This window comes from Lepidochelys kempii, chromosome 7, assembly GCF_965140265.1.
Source record: "Lepidochelys kempii isolate rLepKem1 chromosome 7, rLepKem1.hap2, whole genome shotgun sequence".
In the NCBI taxonomy this organism is placed as follows: Eukaryota; Metazoa; Chordata; order Testudines; family Cheloniidae; genus Lepidochelys; species Lepidochelys kempii.
This window is the reverse complement of record NC_133262.1, coordinates 196319-217780: the sequence shown is the minus strand read 5'-3', so window position 1 is coordinate 217780 and position 21462 is coordinate 196319. Positions and strand designations below refer to the sequence as shown.

The 21462-nt window shown below is 48.6% G+C and overlaps 1 protein-coding gene across 11 annotated transcripts in view; it reads right to left on the bottom strand.

Annotated features, from left to right (window-relative positions):
• Window positions 1-21462, bottom strand: part of PLXNB1 (plexin B1) — a 191024-nt gene that overhangs the window by 118735 nt on the left and 50827 nt on the right. For 3 of the 11 annotated variants that reach the window (XM_073350758.1, XM_073350760.1, XM_073350761.1), the window contains one exon: window positions 45-119. The exons of the other annotated variants lie outside the window; for them this stretch is intronic. The gene's annotated coding sequence lies outside the window, so the exon portion shown is untranslated. The remainder of the gene's footprint in view (window positions 1-44; window positions 120-21462) is intronic. 11 annotated transcript variants of the gene reach the window in all.

Sequence of the window (21462 nt, the reverse complement as noted above, 5' to 3'; positions counted from 1 at the left end):
CTGTTGAGAGGCTGGAATATTACAGATATTCCTGGGACACTTACCAGATTACTTCATTTGTTGGTGGAGATCCCCATTACCAAGACTTTCATTGTAGGCCCAGAACTTGGATTGGTTATCTGAGAAACAGGGAATCAATATTCATGTTTCCTCAAGAGAAATCTGGCCAAAGCATTGACCCAACAATGCCACCTCTGGCAGAAGGTCCTATTTATACTGTAAAAACTAGCACGTCAGGGAGCTGGTTCAAACTCAGAAACCCCACACAATAGCTAAAACACAGTATGTCCTTGCAGTACAGACAGAAGTGAGCCTTATTTAACCATGCTCCTGGACTGTATTACAGACATAGGCTTTAGCAGGGTTGTGCACTGTGAGTTCTCCAGGACAGGGGCCATATGTTTAGAGAGAATCTAGTACACTATGGGTATTACTCAAGAGCAATATTTCATGATAATACATCATGGTTAGAACAGGGCCGGCAACCTTTCAGAAGTGGTGTGCCAAGTCTTCATTTATTCACTTTAATTTAAGGTTTCGCGTGCCAATAATACATTTTAACTTTTTTAGAAGGTCTCTCTCTATAAATCTATATATTATATAACTAAACTATTGTCATATGTAAACAAGGTTTTCAAAATGTTTAAGAAGCTTCTTTTAAAATTAAATTAAAATGCTGATCTTACGCCGCCGGCCCGCTCAGCCCGTCGCCGGCCTGGGGTTCCATTCACCTAGGTCGGCAGGAGGCTGAGTGGGGCCTGCAGCCAGGACCCCGGCTGGCAAAGGGCAGGCAGCCAGAACCCCAGACAGGCAGTGGGCTGAGCGGGGCCGGCGGCCAGGACCCCAGACTGGCAGTGGGCTAAGCAGCTCAGCCCGCTGTCGGCCTGGGGTTCCGTCCACCAGCTCCTGCCAGCCAGCCAGGATCCCGGCTGCCGGCCCCGCTCAGCCCACTGCCGGTCTGGAGTCCCGGCCCTGTCCACATAGAGTAGGTACCTACCTTCTCCCTGGTTCCAACCCATTCTCTTTCTCTCTCTCTGCACTGAGATGAGGGTGGGAGTGCACTGAGCACAGGGCTGGGGGTGAAGGAGCAGGATGGGGGTTGGGGTGCAGAGTCTGGCCAGGAGCTAGAAAGAGGGAGGGGGTTCAGGGTTGGGGCAGGAGGTTTAGGTGTGGAGCACTTACCTGGGCAGCTCCCATTTGGTGTGAGGGGTGCAGGTGGGAATGCGGGGGGGTTGTCCCGGAGCTCCCGTTTGGTGCTCAGGGTGGGAGTGGGGATGTGGGGGGTGCAAGAGTCAGGGCGTGGGATGTGGGGGGGCTGGGGATGTGTGGGGAGTGCCAGAGTCAGGGCTGGGGTGTGTGAGGAGGTTTCAGGGGTCAGAGCAGAGGGCTGGGGGTGTGGGCTGGGGTCATCAGGGTGCTCCCAGCCCCCTGCTCTGAGCAGCTCACGGCAGGGGGCTGGAGGGGTTATGCCCTGATTCCACCCCCTTCCCCAAAGTCCCTGGAGCAGAGAGCATGCTGCGGCTCTGCTTTTACCTCTCCCCTTCCCAAGAGCAGTCAGCTGATCGGCTGCAGGGCGGGAGAGAAGGAGGGGCAGGAACCCAGCACACTGGGGGAAGAGGCTGGGGGAGGAGGAAGCTTGCCTGCCCTGCAAGGAGAGAGCGGTTGGCGGAAAAGAGCGGGCCGGGCCGGGCAGGATTTTTAGTGCACGCTGCTGTCTGCCGGGTCCGGCAGACCGCAGCGTGCCATTAAAATTTGGCACTTGTGCCATAGGTTGCTGACCCCTGGTTTAGGAAAAAAAAATACAGCTCACTTCTGATTACACTATAGGACTGAAATATATATTAAACTTTTTTTTTTTTTTTTACACACAGTGTAGGTGAGTCTCAGTTAATAGAATCAAACTGTTCTGCGTTTGAATCAAGCAAAAAACTGTCAGTGTTCAGAGAAATCATATTGTTTTTTGCATCCTACTTCTTCAGTCTCTGTCACACCTCCAATCCTAGCTTCAAGTTCTCTTCCCCAGATTTTTCACCCCATATAGTAGCATTTCAGGTTTCAGATCAATGTCATTTGAAAATCTCACAAGGATAGTGCCTGCTCTGAGTTTTCTTTTACAAAACAGACCCTGACAAGCTCCCAAGAACCAGCGTTGTTCCTATTACAAATCCTCCGGTTTCAAAAACATACGTTTCCTCCAGCTCTATTTATATCCTATTAAAGAACATCTGCAGCAATCAATATTGAGCCTCAGCACTAGTCCAATAAAGAGAACAAAATAAGTCAGGCTTCTCTCTTATTGACCAATTCACAGACTAACACTATTCTGCATCCATTGCTATGGTAACCATCCATCTAGGTGTGAAAGGTCATAGTTGGCTCAGCTGTACCAGCAGAACTCCAAGGAGAGGCTTCAAAGATCAGCAGCACTCATTTCCCTGAGGCCCTTTGGAATATCCCTATTAGGATCACTCCTTCCCATCCCTGACGCATCTTACTCCAATAATATTTAATTGTCATGGCAAATGTTATCAAAACGTAAAACTGAGACCAATCCCTCCAGTCTGAGGGAACTGGACAGTCCGCCCAGGCCAGAGCATCACACTGTGCCCGGGTTTGATTCCCTGTGCCCCTATCTCATTGCACCCTTTGGAAACAAAGGCTCCTAGCTGCTTTTCAGAAAGATGACTACTTTATTCAGTGCTGAATGTGATCACAGGCCTTCTGGAGAGACTGCACTGGACAGTAACGCAATCCTCATTTCTTAGAGCAGGGGTGGGGAACCTTTTTTCTATCAGGGACCATTGACTCACAGAAAAAAGCAGTCGTGGGCCACATACAGCCCCGTGGTGGGAGGCTTGGGGCTTCCCACCGGCAGTGGGGGAAGGTTTGAAGTGCAGGAGGGAGCTCCGGGCTGGGGCAAAGAGTTTTGGGGTGCAGGAGGGGGCTCAGGGCTGGGGCAGGGAGTTGGGGTGCAGGAGGAGGTTCGGGATGCAGGCTCTGGGAAGGAGTATGGGTGTGGGAGGAGCTCAAGGCTGGGGAAGGGGTGCAGGCCTGGGAGGGAGTTAGGGTGCAGGAGGAGGTTCCGACCTGGGGCAGGAGGTTTGGGGTGCGGGCTCTGGCTGGACGGCGCTTACCTCAGGTGGCTCCCGATCAGCAGCACAGCGGGGCTAAGGTAGGCTCCCTGCCTGCCCTGGCTCCCTGCTGCTCCCGGAAGCGGCCAGCATATCCAGCCCCTAGGCCCCATATGGACTATAACGTGGATAGAAAGCTGGTTAGATTGTCAGGTTCAACGGGTAGTGATCAACAGCTCCATGTCTAGTTGGCAGCTGGTATCATGCGCAGTGCCCCAGGGGTCGGTCCTGGGGCCGGTTTTGTTCAACAACTTTATTAATGATCTGGATGATGGGATAGATTGCACCCTCAACAAGTTCACGGATGACACTAAACCGAGGGGAGAGGTAGATATGCTGGAGGGTAGGGATAGGGTCCAGCGTGACCTAGACAAATTGGAGGATTGGGCCAGAAGAAATCTGATGCGATTTAACAAGGACAAGTGCAGACAGAAGAATCCCACCACCGCTACAGGCTGGGGACCGACTGGCTAAGCAGAAGTTCTGCAGAAAAGGACCTGGGGATTACAGTGGATGAGAAGCTGGATATGAGTCAGCAGTGTGCCCTTGTTGCCAAGAAGGCTAATGGCATACTGGGCTGCATTAGTAGAAGCATTGCCAGCAGATGGAGGGAAGTGATTATTCCCCTCTATTCGGCACTGGTGAAGCCGCATCTGGAGTATTGCATCAAGTTTTGGGCCCCCCACTACAGAAAGGATGTGGACAAATTGGAGAGAGTCCAGCGGAGGGCAACAAAAATGACCAGGAGGTTGGGGCACATGACTTACAAGGAGAGGCTGAGGGGACTGGGATTATTTAGTCTGCAGAAGAGAAGAGTGAGGGGTGGATTTGATAGCAGCCTTCAACTACCTGAAGGGGGGTTCCAAAGAGGATGGAGTTCGGCTGTTCTCAGAGGTGGCAGATGACAGAAGAAGGAGCAATGGTCTCAAGTCACAGTGGGGGAGGTCTAGGCTGGATATTAGGAAACACTTTCACTAGGAGAGTGGTGAAGCACTGGAATGGGTTACCTACAAAGATGGTGGAATCTCCATCCTTAGAAGTTTTTAAGGCCGGGCTTGACAAAGCCCTGGTTGGGATTATTTAGTTGGGGTTGGTCCTGCTTTGAGCAGGGGGTTGGACTAGATGACCTCCTGAGGTCCCTTCCAACCCTGAGATTCTATGATTCTACGAGGGGACGGGGGGGCTCTGCACAGTGTGTGCTACCCGCAGGCACCTCCCTTGCATCTCCCATTGGACACAGTTCCCAGCCAATGGGATCTGCGGAGCCGGCGCTGGGGACAGAGCGCAGCGCTTCCCTGATCGCACGTGCCTAGGGGCGGCAGGGACATGCCGGTTGCTTCCGGGAGCTGCACAGAGCCGACCGGACTTTTAACGGCCTGGCAACCCTAACTTCCCCCTGCAGTGCGGTGAGCCAGCACTCACAACTCCAGCCCCATGGAGGGGCGCCGCGTCTCGGGGCTTCCGGCCCACAGTGTGGAGACTTGTTGCAAGCTGGATGAAATGAAGCAGCAGGCCAAATCCGGCCCGTGGGCCATAGGTTCCCCACCCCTGTCTTAGAGTATTAAATTCTCTAAGGACAAAGCATCACATTAGAATGTATTTCTTCACTAACCCTGCAAGTCTCTGAGTAGCAGCAGCTCTCTCCTCATTTCCTGCACAGACTTATCCAGGCAGCATGTAAGCCAGTGTGGAAATCCAAAGCTCTTATTTTGGGACACAATGTAGGCCCCCATTTGTTCTCTGCAGGCACCTCCACCCAATCTTGAATAGTAATTTTAAAAAGTCGGTCAGTCCTAAAGAGCAAAAGCCAGAAATGAGTCGACAGGAGACGACTTATGAAAAAGGGCAAGACAGAGCCTCCTTCAGAGGAACTGTTCATCTCTTCAGAATCCACGGACTACTTACTCTCTGGCAGTTCTCTGGCTGAGAATTTCTCTGTTCATTCAGAGACTACTCTCTGACTATCACTTCCCATCACCTGCCGGAAACAACCAGCAAGCTCCACATACTATCCTTGCACCTCTTGGAAAGTATTAAATTGCTTTCCAAAATCTCAGCATTCATTAAAAACAAAACAAACCAACCAACCCTTCAACTGTTATAGTTGCAAAGAAAACCTCACAACTGTGACCCAAAAGTATAATTGATGCAAAGTCTGGAACCATAGCTCTGAGAGGCAGGGGTGCTGGAACAATTTGTATATTGTGGGTTCTGAGAGCCACTGAACCAAACTGTAAACTCTGTATATGACGGAAACCCTGTATATGATGGGCACCCCTAGCACCCCTAGGGCCAGCACCTAGGCTGAGAGCTGTGAACTACCCCATTCATTTCACCAAAGTGTAAACTCAGCTGCTTAGTTAAGCTTATTACTGATTTCTTTTCTCATGCAAAAAAGGAGAGGGTAGGGTCACAGATTTGTACAAACTGCTGCCAGTAGCATCTCATGTTGGTGCCACAAGGGGTGGTGCATGCTGGATGCCACCACCGATTTTCTTTTCCCCCAACAAAGTAGCCAAGCCCAAGTGGCTTAGCAGAATCCCTGGATATACTAAAGCCTCACTGAAGCCATGAGTATATTGAAGCTCAGGTGCCCATTTGCCCTCAGAAAGCACACATCATCTGACTGTCCTTACAATCTACCATGAGCTGTATCTCATTTTGAGAACTCACATGGGCGGAGTTCAATTGGTGGGTAGAACTTGGAAGAATACTGCCACTTTCCCCTCCCTGCCCCCAATCTGACTTCTGTTCGATCTTTGTGCTGAGCTCAAAGTGATGATGTTCAGCAAGGAGCATTACTGCAGGAAACAAGTCTGCAATGCTGTGAGGGAAGATCACCACCTGATGAATGGTAAGACTCAACTGGGCTGTATCTAATTGATAATAAACTCCTTGGCACAGGGACTGTCTCCCCTCTGGGTGTGATACAGCACCCAGCACACCAACAGGATACAGAAAATAATAGCAATTGTAACAACTGGAAAAGTCAGGTTCTAATTTTGGCTCTGCCACTCACTTGGCAAATCATATAACCTTTCAGCTACTACCATTCCCCTGTAAAACCAAGATATTACTGCCCTGACACAAAGAGATGGTCTGTGATATCCTGTGGATGGATGGTGTTACAGATACTATCCAGTATTAATTACAGGGCTTTATAAAGCTCTGAAAACACTTCATGTGCTTGTTGTAGGTAAGTAGACAGCATTGCCAGGACAGACACAAAGCACTGACACACTGCCTTCAAAGCACACATACACTGATTCGCATAACACCAGCACTGGTTACATTTAGTTTACACACACACAGAGGGGCTTTTATTCTCAGTGGATAACGGACATTTAGAATTCGCTGCTCCCAACGCTTCTGACAGAAACTGCCTTGCTAGGAATCTCAAACACTGGACTCACCTCAGGTTCTCTCTCTACTATATGGGGAAGGAGTGGATTGAAGAATTTTATTCAAGCGTCTGTCACAGAGAGACATTTATATCTGTTGATAGGTATTTCTTAAAGTCAACAAACAAGTTGTTATGGAACTTTTACAGAATGTCAATGTCATAATATCAAACTCCTAAAGCAGCCAAAGCAGGGGAGAAAATGATGACTTTATACATCAACATTAAGAAAATAAGTCAAAACCAACGAGGAGTCCTTGTGGCACCTTAGAGACTAACAAATTTATTTGGTCATTAGCTTTCGTGGGCTAAAACCCACTTCATCAGGTATTAGCCCAAAGATTCCTTATTGTTTTTGCTGATACAGACTAACTTGACTACCACTCTGAAAAAAATTAAGTCAAGTATATCTAACATGATTAATTTCCTGTGATGCTGGAAGGTCCTGCACTGGAGGGCCCGCTGGCCTTCCTAACCTTCCACGTGTCCACAATTGCACATTGCTCTTCTTTTTAACGCCCAACTCTCCAATTACATCTCCCCACCACTGAATTGGCAAAGGTCCCCTTCCCATGACAAAAGTTCCTGAGACACAGGACTGGCTGATAAGGTGGGACATCTAACAGTAATACAACTGAAACTCACAAACTGTTAGTCCTGAGGCATGTCCATCTGTCTGTTGGTCATATGGGATATTCAGTTTCTGCAGAATTGAAGATTTTACTGGGGAAAAAAAAAAGGTTCTGGTCCTCCTGGTTGTGAAGAAAACCTTCCAAACATATACTGAGTATAAAGTGAGACAGTGTTATTTTCCTGACTCTGCAAAGAGCCCGAAACAGTGGCTCACAGATGTGTGAGCTCCACTGCAAAGCACTACTTTAATCAACTGTTAACTCTAAAAGCTAACGATGTCAAAAATTCAGTATAAACTTCAATTTCAGCAAATGGAATGAGGAACTGGTGTAAACAAACGCACAAACAGGGAGGGGCCGAACACCAGTGGTGGGAGCATTGAGAGACCAGAAAAGGGACAGAGGTGCACCTAGTCCCATAAGTGTGACAGGGAGGTTACCATACATAGTCCTAAATGTTCTGCCTATCACATAGACCATTATTAAAAATGGAAATCAGCCCTCTCCACTTAATGTGCTTGACATTCTGGTCAGGACAGAGCCCTAGAATGCTGCATAGCCCTGAGCCATAATCACTAAAGTCCAAGGCATTTTTTCTTCTTGCTTTCCAAGGGTGAGAGGTTTGAAGATATTCTCCAGTGAAAGGGCTTCAAAATGAACACCTAAAGCAGTGGTTTGAGAAAGTACTGGCCCATGAGAAGACTTTCCCTGGAACAGTATACAGCGAGATGGCACATCTGAGAGGTCTGGACCTCTCAGAAACAGGGAGATGGTTGGTATAATTTATGTTCTATGAACCTCACTCCACTTCATCCCTAGAATTAAGTGCGTGTATTGAATATAGTGCCCATAGCTGTCATGTTATTATTAAGGGAATTATGTAAGGGATTGTGCATGCTAACTGCAGTTGGGTTTGTGTGATTACTGGGGGTACCACTGAGCCCAATTCCACCAGCCTGAACTCCCTTACACTGTCCTGCTGAGCCAGGCCCCCAAGCAGCACTTAAGTGCACACCCCCTCTGGGGTGCAAACCCAAAATAGTATTGTCTTGAGCTGCACAGAGAACTATACAGTGTAAGCTCATGAAATTCTCCCCCTCCCTCAATGTGGAGGAAGATATGCACAGCTTTCTGCCCCCCAGTTATGAATTCTACAAACTAGTTTCAGAGAAAACAAAAACAAGTTTATTAACTACACAAAATAGATTAAGTGATTATAAGGGATAGCAAACAGATCAAAGCAGATTACTGAACAAATAAAACAAACATGCAAACTAAGCTTAAAGTGGTTACAAGTAGTAATTTCTCACCCTAAATGCTATTTTAGGGATTTCTTTCACAAGTCAGACACCTTTTCCAGCCTGGGCTCAGCTCTTCTCCCCCCTTTTGTCTTTGTTTCTTAGATGTTTCCAGCAGTTATCCTGGACGGGGATTCAGTGAAGAACAAACACTGATCAAGTCACTCCCCAGCCTTAAGTAGGTTTTACATATGGCGGGAACCCTTTGTTTTCCAGTGTGGTCCGCCCATGACCCCCCCTCCATGGAAAAATACTGGTATTTTATCATGGAGTCCAGTATCAGGGGATAGCCGTGTTAGTCTGAATCCACAAAAACAAGGAGTTCGGTGGCACCTTAAAGACTAACAGATTTATTTGGGCATAAGCTTTTGTGGGTTAAAAATCCACTTCAGATGCATGGAGTGAAAATTACAGATGCAAGCATTATATAATGACACAGAAAGAGAAGGGAGTTACCTCACAAGTGGAGAGCCAGTATTGACAGGGCCAATTCGATCAGGATGGATGTAGTCCACTCCCAATAACAGATGAGGAGGTGTCAATTCCAGGAGAGGCAAAGCTGCTTCTATAATAACCCAGCCACTCCCATTCCCTAGTCAAACCCAAATTAATGATGTTAAATTTGCAAGCGAATTTTAGTTCTACTGTCATTGGACGTTTTAAAGAACAGGTTAGACAAACATCCACCAGGAATGGTCTAGCTATTACTTAGTCATGCCTTGAGTGCAGGGGACTGGACTAGATAACTATTGAGGTCCTTTCCAGTCCTACGCTTCTATGATTCTGATTGTACAAACCCAACCTGAATACTAAGAACCAGGGGGGTTGCGTTAACAGAGGTGAGCACAAAGGTGGTCGCAGCATGAAAAGGTTTGGGAACCACTGCTAGATTAAAGAGCCTACTGGAAGAGTCAACTGCCATTCTGCAATACCCCCAGACTGAGCACTCTCACCCTTTGTAGGCCTCCCAGGACCCCCTTCCCAGTAGCCCTAATAATTAAACAACAGCATCTGATTTGTAGCCGATCAAGATAAGCTGGGAGGGTAACTGACTGTCACAGGTGAGGTGGGGGCCTGACTCCCCTTACGGGTATGTCTACACAGCCTGCAGCAGTGAGCCTCACTGGGTGGACACTCAGGTTAGTGGGGCTTGTGCTAGCACTCGAAAAATCACTGTAATGACAGCACTTTGAAGTTGCAGTTTGGGCTGACACCTGGAGAGGAGTGGGCTTCAGAGCCTGAGCTCCAGCCTGAGACTCACTTCCACAGGCTACATAGACACATCCTAACAGATCAGCCTGCCTGTGACAACATAGTAGCCAGTAAGGCCCAGATCCACATAGGTATTTAGGCTTCTAACTTCCTTTGAAATACCTTTGTGGATTTGGGCCTAATATCTCACTAATACTGTAAACAGTAATAACATCTCCCTTACTTCAACTCAATATTCCCCTGCTCACATTTCCAAGATTCACAATTGCTTCTTAGCCATTGCATTGCACTGTGGATACACATTATGTTCAGTTGCTTGCTCACTATGATCCCAGAATCCTTTTCTGAGTCATTGCTTTCCAAAATACAGTCCCCCATTTTAGCCCCCCATTCTTGGTTCCTATATAACCTTCCATTTAGCTCTATTAAAATGTGTGTTGTTCAAACAAGCTCAATTTTCCATGAGATCCAGACAATTTTGTAGGAAAGACAGTTACCCATCTTTCATAACTGTTTCTCCTCGAGACGTGTTGCTCATGTCCTTTCCACAGTAGGTGTGTGCCCGCCCACATGCACAGTTATTGGAATTTTTTGCCTTAGCGGTATCCACTGGGCCAGCTCTGGCACCCTCTGGAGTCCCGCACTCATGCACTGGTAGATGAGGTGCTGGGACCCTACACCCTCTCAGTTCCTTCTTGCCCGCAACTCCAACAGAGGGGCAACAGGATGGGTCATGGAATGGACATGAACAACACATCTCAAAGAGCATCAGTTAGGAAAGGTATATAAGCGTCTTTTCTTCTTGGAGTGTTTGGGTCATGTCCATTCCATGCTAGGTGACTCAAGTAGTATTCCTGGAGGTGGGCTCGGAGTTATGGTTTCACTGTTTGCAATACAGCTCTACCAAAGCTGGCGTAGTCTCTGGCCTGCTAGGTAATGGCATCGTGGGATGCGAAAATATGTATAGATGACCAAGGAGCGGCTCCACAGATGTTCTGAATTGGCACTTAGGCCAGGAAGGTTGCTGAAGAGGCCTGCACTCTGGTGGAATGGGCGGTTACAATCGTCGGTGGTGGCACCTTCACCTGTTCATAACAAAACCTAATGAAGGTGGTTATCCAAGAGGAAATTCTTTGTGCAGAAACAGGCAGACCTTTCATTCTGTCTGCTACTGCGATGAAAAGTTGCGCTGACTTACAGAATGGTTTCATTCTTTCTATGTAAAAGGGCAGTGCTTTTTTGACATCCAGAGTGTGCAACCTGCAATCCTCGTTAGACCTATGAGGTTTTGAGAAGAAGACTTGCAGAAATATGTCCTGATTAGTATGAAACTGCGACACCACCCTAGGTAAAAAAGCGGTGCAGTCACAGTTGAACCTTGTCCTTATAGAACACTGTGTAGGGCAGCTCTGATGTGAATACTCTGATTTCAGAGACCCTTCCAGAGAGCCGATATGATTGCCACCAGGAAGGACACTTTCCAGGAGAGGAGCAAGAGGACACAAGAAGTCAGTGGCTCAGAGGGTGGCCCTGTGAGCCTTGAGAGCACTAGGTTCAGATCCCAAGGTGGGATAGGGTCACAAACTTGAGGGTAAAGTCGCTCCAGACCTTTCAGAAACTTGACCGTCATGTCATAGTAAAAATAACAACCTGCCCTGGATCAGAGGGTGTAAGGCTACAATGGCCGCTAAGTGGACTTTAACTGTCTAGAGGGACAGGCCTTGGTGCTTGAGGTGCAAAAGATAGTCCGAAATCAACTGAAGCGAGGCCTGGTCAGGCGAAAGATCCCAGTCCGATGCCGAACACGCAAAGCGCCTCCACTTAGCTGGGTAGGCTGCCCTGGTGGAGGGCTTTCTGCTACCCATCAGGATGCTCTGAACTTGAGCCAAGCATGCCTGCAGCCATGCAGAAATCAGGCTGTCAGGTGTAGGGCTGCTAGATTTGGGTTCAGTAATTGGTCGTGGCTCTGGAGAAGTAACTCCGGCTAGAGCGGTAATTCCAGTGGTACCGCTATTGAGAGCTCCAGCAGTGTGGCGAACCAGTGTTGGCGGGGCCATGCCAGAGCTATCAGGATTACCTTCACCTTGTCTTGCTTGATCTTCACAAGGACTCTGTTCACTAGTGATATTGGCAGGAAGGTATACAGTAGTGCCCCTGACCACAGGAGCAAGAAGGCATCGGATAGGGAGCCTCTGGCGAGCCTGTGAATCAAGTGGAAATTAGGGCACTTCCTGTTCTGTCTGGATGTGAACAAGTCCATCTGAGGAGTCCCCCACTTCTGGAGGATTACGCTGACTACTTCCGGGTGAAGGGACTACTCATGCTGAGATAAGAAGGTCCTGCTGAGGCGATCTGCTAGCACGTTCCTGGCCCCCGGGATGTGCGAGGCCACCATGTGGATGGCATGCTGCACACAGATGTCCCATAACCAGACAGCTTCTTGGCAAAAGGCTGATGAGCGGGCGCCACCTTGCTTGTTGATATAGAACATCCTGGCAGTATTTTCTGTTAGGATTTGAACCACCTTGCCTGTCAGGTGGGGCAAGTATACCTGGCAGGCCAAGCATATCAACATGAGCTCTCTGATATTTATGTGGAGAGAGCAATATTCCTGCGACCCAGCAACCTTGCATGCCGAGGCCACCAAGGTGGGCTCCCCAACCCAGGTCCGAGGCATCAGAGACCAGATTCACCAAAGGGAACAAGGCCACAAAAGGAACTCCTTCCATTACCGAGTTGGGGTCTGTCCATCATTCCAGGGATGACCGGATATGGTCTGGTACCGTCACCACCTGGTCCACATCATGTCTGTTGGGAACATAGACTAATGTCAGCCACGCTCACAGGGGTCTGAGATGAAGCCGCAGATGCCGGACCATGCAAGTTCAAGCTGCCATATGGCCCCTTGAGGCAAATGTGGACAGTCGTGAGAGGGTGGGCTCCCACATGGGAGATTAGTCTGGACATGGCCTGGAAGCAGGCCTCCGGCAGAAAAGCTCTAGCTTGCACAGAGTTGAGGATCACCCCTCTGAACTATATAAGCTAAATGGGGGTCAGAGTTGATTTTGTCTCGTTTATCAACAGGCCCAGATCATGACAAGTGGAGCACACCAGATTGAGGCGTCTTTACATCTGGGCCTGTGAATGTGATCTTCCCTTGACGAGCCAGTCATTGAGATACGGGAAGATCTGCACTCCGTGACTCCTCAGGTAAGCGGCCACTGGCGCCATGCACTTTGTGAAAATGCTTGGGACGGACAAGAGGCCGAAGGGTAGTGCCATGAACTGGAAATGGCACTGGCCCACCAGAGAAACTGTCTATGTCCATGGAAAATGGAAATAAGAAAATATGCATCCCTCAGGTTGAGAGCAGCTTACCAGTCTTCTGGATCCAGGGAGAGAATAATGGAGGCCAGGAAAACCATGCAAAATGTCAATCTCGAGATATTTGTTGAGGCAACGCAGATCCAGAATGGGTCTGAGGCCTCCTTTGGCCTTCGAGATTAGGAAATATTAGGAATAGAACCCTTTCCCCCACATATCACGAGAAACCTCCTCTACTGCCCCCAGTCATAGGAGGGTTTCCACCTCCTGAATGAGGAGGTGCTCGTGAGAAGGGTCCCTGAAGAGGGATAGGGAATGGAGAAAAACTGCAGGGTATAGCCCAGGGGTGGCCAAACCGCGGTTCGTGAGCTGCATGAGGCTCTTTTACAGTTTAATGTATGGCTCACGGAGCCCCCCATCCCCCTCCATTCTCTGCTTACCAACCTTTGTGGGGAGAGCTGAGGGGTTCTGCCTTGCAGTGGAATGGTAGGGGTTAGCGGCTTCTGTCAGAGATGATTGGTGCCTGCTGAAAGTGGAGGGGCACAATGTAAAGATTTGGCCCCTCCAACAGCTTTAATCACACCCTAGGCATACTCCACCCCTTATCCTCAGCAGCCCCTCCCTGCAGCTCCCAGGTGTTAGCTCCATGTGGAGGCAGCAGTAAACAGCTGGGAGCTGCAGGGAGCAGCTGCTACTTTAGCTCTGCGGGGAGAGGCAGCAGCAAAAGCAGCGGCTCTCAGTGCAGTTCCCAGCTGTTTTCCACGGCCTCTCCCCATGGCTACAGCTCCCATCTCACCGGCTCCAGCAGCTGCCATGCAGGGAGGGGGCCTGGCAGCATCATGTGACCAAGCAGGACTTGCAAACCCTGGCAAAAGTCTGGGAGGGGCACGTGACCCCATGTGCCTCCCCACATGACACCTCTGCAGGTAGTGGGGTCTCGGGGCTTCAGTCTCACTCCTGTTGAAGCCCTGAGCCCTGGCAGGCGACTCCCGCAGGGCTAAAGCCCCAAGACACCCACTCCTTGTGGGGCTGAAACCCCAAGCTTCAACACATGTGCGCCAGCTCTCAAACTTCTGAAAATTGTTGTATGCAGCTCGGAGGGTCAGTAAGTTTGGCCGCCTCTGGTAATAGCCCAATGCTATTGTGTTGAGCACCCAGTGATCTAAGGTTACTCAGGCCCATGATGTCAGGAAGAGACACACCCATTCAAAAACAAAGGGGGGGATGGATCCTGAAGTTCAGCTGGGATGCCGTCCTTTTGCACACCATCAAAATGCCTGCCGTAGCCCCCCCCCCCCGATGTTATGTAGGATCAGACTGAGCAGGTGAGGAAGATGAAGTGGGATGATGGCGTTTAAACCCCTTATCCCACTCCTTTCTCTTACAGGAGCCTTCCATGGCAGCCCCCAGAATCTGGGCAGTGGAGGCAGCCAGTACTGCTTCCTAGCAGCTTGCAGTATATAAAGACCGAGAGCGCATAACGTAGCCGAGAGTTCTTCAGGCCATGCAGCCTAGCAGTAGTCTACTCTGAGAAGAAAACATTCCCCTTGAATGAGAGATCCTGAATGGACAGCTGCATCTCCTGGGAGAGCCCTGAATGGACAGCTGCATCTCTTGGGAGAGTCCCGAAGGATTGCAGCCATGAACTGTGCCTCATGGCCACAATAGAGGCTACAACTCTGACTGCCAAGTCAGTCACATCCCATTTCATATGGAGGGAACCCCCTGCCATCACCTTGCCATCCTCAGGATGGCTGCAAATTCTGGACCGAGGTCCTGAGGAAGGGAATCTTTGAACTTATTGAGGGAGTCCCACAAATTAAAACTATCTCCCCAACAGGGCCTGGTGATTTGACATCCAGAGCTGGAGACTGGCCGTCAAATAAACCTCTCTCCCAAAAAGGTCCAATTTTTTTGCAGCCTTATTTTTAGGCACAAGCCCGCCTGACCCACCTATCCATTCCATTAGCCACAGATACCACTAGTGACCCAGGGGATGGATGGGTGTATAGATATCCAAACTCCTCGGCAGGAACGTAGTATTTCTTTTCCGCCCTCTTGGATGTCAGTGGTATAGAAGATGGGGTCTATCAAAGGGCCTTAGCTATTCTCAAGATCCCTTCATGCACTGGCAGTGCGATCCTAGCCAGGGCTGCTGCTGTTAGGACGTCAAAAAGGGTGGCTGTGGGTTCTGTGAGCTCCTCTGCCTCCAGAACCACATTTTTGGAGGCCACTCTCCTAAGCAGAGCTTGATGTGCTCTGAAGTCATTGGTGCAGGGGGGTGGTGAAAGAGACTGAAAGGGCCTCGCCACCGCTTCATCCAGGGATGAAGAAGATGATAGCTCAACAGGGGGAGGGGCTGGGGCACTCTCCCTCACTGGGGAGGTTTCCCATAGTGTGGGTACTTGCTCCTCGGTCCCTGTGTGAGAGCCCGAGTCAGTCTGAACCCGGTGTCAGCAGTGCAGTGGGTCACTTCTCTGATGCAACCATGGAAGAGCGGTGAGAGTATGGCACCGGCATCATCAGAAGACCCCATGGGTTCCAATAAGGCCATTGGGCTAGCCAATGACCCTGCTGCCATGCGCTTGCTGCGGGACCCATACTGATGTCCAGTACCCAAGACGACCACTGTTTGCGCAGAGAGCAGCTAAATTCCTGTTCTGATTCTGCAGAAGTGTCATCCCTTGAGGGCCATGGTGGGGCCATGGGAGCCTCCCCCTGATGGCTGCCACCAAAGGTGAGTGACCAATGCATCTCTGGAGATCGGTGCGGGATAGGCGGGGACAGGTGGTGTGAGGTTGAAGAATAACCCCGAATAGGCGGTGACTGGTGCACTGGAGACTATCTGGGGGACCACAACTTGTGGTGAGGCAGCAGTTGGCAGGAGGGAGGGCGGTTTTGGGAGGGTGGAGACCGGCATCTCAAAGCCAGAGAGTCGCCCCGCGACAGCAGGGAGTGCATAGGCTGTGCTGGAGATCTGGGTCACCTGACAGGGGACTATGGCTGCAGTGCCAGGGATTGGGGCCGTGGAGTCATGGACCAATGTCTCTCCTCCAGGGACTGGTGGTGCCCCATCGCCCCTTGAGGCGGTCCCCTGGTGGGCTTGCCCTTGGATGGAGGAACCTTCAAGGTCTTTCCCGCTGGCCATGGCGCAGACAGGGTCATAAGGTCCCTAGCCACCTGGAAGGCCTCGGGTGTCAAAGGCACTATTAAGTGCCGGGGTCCGCTACCGCTCCCCGGAGTCAGATCCCTGGGAGGGCTCAGGTGTCCTGACAGGGAAGTGGCCTTTTGACAATCTGGGGAGGGCAGGCAGCCCAAACAGGGTCTTTTGCTCGCCACTCCGTTTCCCTCTTTACTCGGTGCAAGGGAGCAACTCCGCTGTTTCTTTTGGAACTTCTTAGGCACCAGCAAAGGGGAATAGTGTCGGAAAGAACTCAGTGCTGGAGGGGCAATCCACACCAACACAGACTTGCTTGGAGTCGAGTTGGAACAGGACGGCTCCAATACTGGGCGAAGCGTAGCCTCCATGAGGAGAGCTTTTAGACGTATATCCCATTTTTTCTGGGTCCTTTGCCTAAATTTTTTACAAATCCTGTACTTCTCCTTCATGTGTGACTTCCCCAAACACTTCAGGCAGCTGCTGAAGTCACTAACCAGCTTCAGCTTATTGCAAACTGAGAATGGTTTGAAGTACGGGGACCATGGCATGCCCTGTCTCTGGGACAAAGTCCCTTCAGGGATTCTAACACTGCTTTGCTAATTGACTAATTTAAACTATGTACAAGAAATTATAGGTAAGTAAGGCTAAGGTTTTGTCATGGATATTTTTAATGAAAGTCATGAACAGGTCCTGAGCAATAAACAAAAATTCACAGAAGCCCGTGACCTATCCCTGACTTTCTCTAAAAATATCCCTGACAAAATGGGAAGGGGGGTTTAGCACCCACTGCTGCTGGGGGTCCTGGATCCCGCATCACTGCAAGGAGTGGGAGCTCTGGGGTCCTCCTGCCTGCAGGGGCTGGGTTGATGCAGGGTCCCCTCGCTCCCTGAAGCAGTTGGGCGTTCAGGGGAGTCCACACCACTCACTGCAGGTTGGAGCTGCAGGGTCCCCCAGCAGCTCACTGTCGCTGGGCAGCTGTGGGGGGTCCCCTCCCCACCTGTCATAGCTGGGCAGCTTCAGGGTCTGCTTGCTACCCGCCATGGCTGGGCAGCTGCGGGGGAAGGGGTCCCCCGCTGCCATCTGCGGCTGGGCAGCTGTGGGGGGTTCCCCACCCATCCTCTGCAGCTGGGCTAGCTGAAGGGTCCCCCACCAGGGTGGGGGCTGGGAGCTCCAGCCCCAGGGCAGAAAATACCATAGAGGTCAACGGAAGTCACAGATTCCATGACCTCCATGACTTAATCGTAGCCTTCCAGATAAGCAACGAAGAGAACCGCTATTACACTTGCAGATGCAAGAGGGCACAGGGCCAGTGGCACCTCATATACTGGCACATGAGTGTGGGACTCCATACAGCACCAGAGCTGACCCTACTGATACGGCTAAGGCAAAACATTCTGACGACGGTGCATATTGGCACGCACATGCCTACCATGGAATTTCCATGAGCAAGCACTCGAAGAGGAACAAAGCTATCCTTATATTCACCATTCCACTAATTTGCATCTCATCTAAAAACTTTAAGAGCAAAGTCTGAAATCCAGATCACTGATCAAGATATTGAATAGTACTGGATCAAGAACACATAGTTCTTGAATAGTATTGGATCAAGAACACATCCTTGTGTAACCCTGCTAAAATTTAAAAAAGGTCAAGCTTATCTGACAAAACCATTGTCTATCAAGCCATGTTGGTTTGGTATTATGCCATCATCCTTTAATTCTTTATTGATTGCATCCCCTATCAACCTTTCCATGATTTTGCATCAAGCTAACTGGCCTATAGGTACCAGAGTCATCCTGTTTACTCTTTTCACATACTGGTACAACATTAGCTTTTTTTTCGGGTCCAGTGGCACAAATATTACTCCTCAGATCACACCTGTGAGGTAGGGAAGATTTATCCCCATTCTACAGACTGGGAAACTAAGGCAGAAGACCGATACAGCAATTAAGTGGCAGAGCTAAGATTAGAACCCAGGAATTCCATACTCCAATTCCTGTGCTCCATCCATTTAGATCACACTATCACACAAAACATGTCTCTTTCTGGGACACACATTATCCCTGTGTTTGCTAGAGAACTGGTGGGAGCTTCTCACTGAGAGGCTGATTGAGGAAAGTTTAAAGAAACTGAGTACACTGGATTGGTAAAATGGTATGTGTTACCACTGTTCTGAAAAGCCTTTAATGGAAGAGGCAGATCGAAGTTCTGTATTAATACAATCATGGAAATAGGGAAAACAAAGGCATGCCAGATAATTTTAGCTAGGTTTGAGAAACACTGATCTAGATCACAGTGATCTTGCCAATAAAATCTTATCACCCAGTATTGATTTGAACATTATTGCAAGCAAACTTAATATCCGTTTCACAAGCATCCATCTTTGGACAAAAGCCAGACGTTCCCAACCCTATAGCCCTTTCTGCCATTAGTATTCCTTCCGCCCTCAGATTAGGCTCCTGACAGTACTGATGGGAAAGTTAAAGTGCAGCCTCAGAAAAAACTGCATAAAAGAGTTGGGGCAGATCATTCAGAGTTGAAGCTCTTTAAACCGACTGCTCTACCAATAGTTAGGACAGTGCCGGACATTTTTAATATAATTGCTTTTTTCTTGGAGATTGTCCATTTCTTTGGCAGTGTGCCAGGGTCATCATCCTCTATAAAGAAAGAGGGAGCCAGATTGGAATTAGTGTGTACTTCATTGTGTTCTTTATCGGCGCTATTACATGAACATTAGATACACTTCCAGACTCCAGGGACCTGGGCCAGACCCTTGGGGCCAGCCCTTCTGCACCTGGAGCAGCTCTGAGAAGGAGGCATCGTAAAGAGGCTTTAAGCTACCTTTAACCACCTGTTCCGCATAATTAGAGCCCTCATGAATTCTCTAAAATGTCATGCCAACAGGCCAATACAAAAGACAGGGATTGGCCAGACACAGTGGCTCCCCAGCCACCATCCCATTCCAGGATTGGGAAGTATGGCAGCTCCCACTCCACTGTGGCCTTACACCACTCAGGAAATCCTGAGACAGCCAGTCAAATTGGCTTTCCAGTTCTTTTGCACTGCCAGAGTGGGGAAAGGTTCCTTTCACAAAGAAAAAGGAAAGAGCTACATTTGCTGTGGGCAAGAAGTCAGAGAAGAGGATGTATCTTATTTTAAAGAGATGCAGTTAAGGCGAATTGACAGAGGGACAAAAGGAACAGCTAGATCATTATTTAACATTAAAAAATAGGTGCTGGTTGTTTAATTTTCATGGAAGCCTGATTCAGAAGTTAGTTACCAGCTAACCCCTAGGCCAAGAGCTACAGAGAAGTCTAGGTACTGAAACAGGATAAACAAGTCTATTTAATGGCATATACAGGGAAGAGAGCAGCTCAGCCTGGAGTACAAACCAGGTTCATGCTTGAGAACAAACCCATAGACTACTCCCTTTATAGAGAGCAGGCTGCTGTGGACTTGAGCGAAAACTAGAGTCTGAGGCATGTCAGGCAGCCAGAAGAATGAACAGAGACTACTGCTGCTGCAAGGATTCCTGATGGAAGCTGGATGAAGTGGAGAATTTAAAGCTCTTTTATTTGTATTGTGGTAGTGCCTAGAGGATAAGGCTCCTCTGTGCTAGGCACCACAAACGTATAACAAAGACAGTCCCTCCCCCCAAATATCTTACAGTCCAAGTCTTTCGATCTCAATGCCTAGAGAAGCACCTTATTCCACATAACCTTGGAGAGGAAAGAAAATGAAGTACACTCAGGAGGTGAAAGTAGTGTAAGGAGACTAGGCAAAAGGAAGCAGCAGCAGCGAGTTCTACTGATGAGTGACAACACTACGGACTGTGGAACAAACATCCTATAGCCTGGAGGGCACCAACGTAACAGTCACCCTGCCAGGACACAAATGTCAGCTAGTATCACAAAGAGCCACTACTGTCCCCTTCATTTAACTCCCTCCTGATGGCCCTCTAACTACCTGAATCTATTATCTAATTCACTAATAAGTAATTATTCATTTCTGTGGAGGGAAGGGGTTGACTGTTGGAAGGGTGGGGATACAAGGCACTGGAACTGCAACTGCACATTGACTGTGGCCAGGGGGAACAGATGAAGGGACTGGATAGGGCAGACAGGCTGGTGAGGGGTACTTAAGTGCAAAAGCAAACAAACTGGTAACAAACCATATCACTTATATGCTGTACTGCTTTCCCACCCCGCCTCTTTTTATGCTGTACACTCTCCTCAGCGCAGGGACTGCATCTTCCTCTGTGTTTGGAAAGTGCCAAGGCACATTTTAAGGACTACAACAATATAAACAAATAATTCTTATAAAGAAAGCACAGAACCGTGGGCTTCTTTCTTATAAAGAAAGCACAGAATACACAACACTATTATGAGAGGGATATAAATGGACTTAAAGAGTAAGCAGTGATCACTTGTTCAATGTCATGCTGGGAGGAGGTTTCAAGTGGGCCTGGCAGACATCCAATACCATTAAATATTTTAATTAAATATTTGCAGGGCCAAGGGGGAAATACACTGGTCGAATTAATGGATGAGCCAAAGTTTGGAGAAATCAGAGACTAAGGACTGAATTTAAATAATGCATGACCTTGATAGATAAATTGGAAAAAATAAGCTGAAATGTCCAGCACCCAGTTTAACAGGAAAGTGGGTCAACTTCTGAAATGCATAAATACTGAATGGGGATAACTAGTGAGGTCAGAGTGTCACAGAAGGATCAGAGTAACAACTGAAAAACACCAACTGAGTCAATAATGTGGCTAAACTGAGGAAGGAATTTTCCTTCTGCTACTCAAGACTGATGAGATCTCTATTTATTGACGGAACACTCTATGGGATAAATAAAGACACCATCTTTTAGATATGACATGACAAGGGAATGGGAAACAAAACAGTGAGAAAAAAGGGACAATGCAGTGATTCAGTCTAGCCAGGGACACATTGTAGTGGGTCATACATATACATATTTGTCACACATGAACTCACACACACAAAACTATGTTAAAAATAATCATTTAGGTTGCAAAGTCAAACACTAAAAAGCTACGCAATGTCAAAATGAAGGTTGCTCATGCTGCACACTATTCAAATTCTTCTCTGAAGACTGAATTATTAATAGTCACATATGCTTTGCTATTGTGCTCATCGCTACACTGTCTGAGTGCTCCACAGACATCAGTGGTTTTATTTTCACAACACCCTTGTGAGATGAGCAGTTATCCCCATTTTACAGATGGAAAACTGAGGCACAAAGTTTAAGGACCAATTTGAAAGACGTAGGACCTGACTTT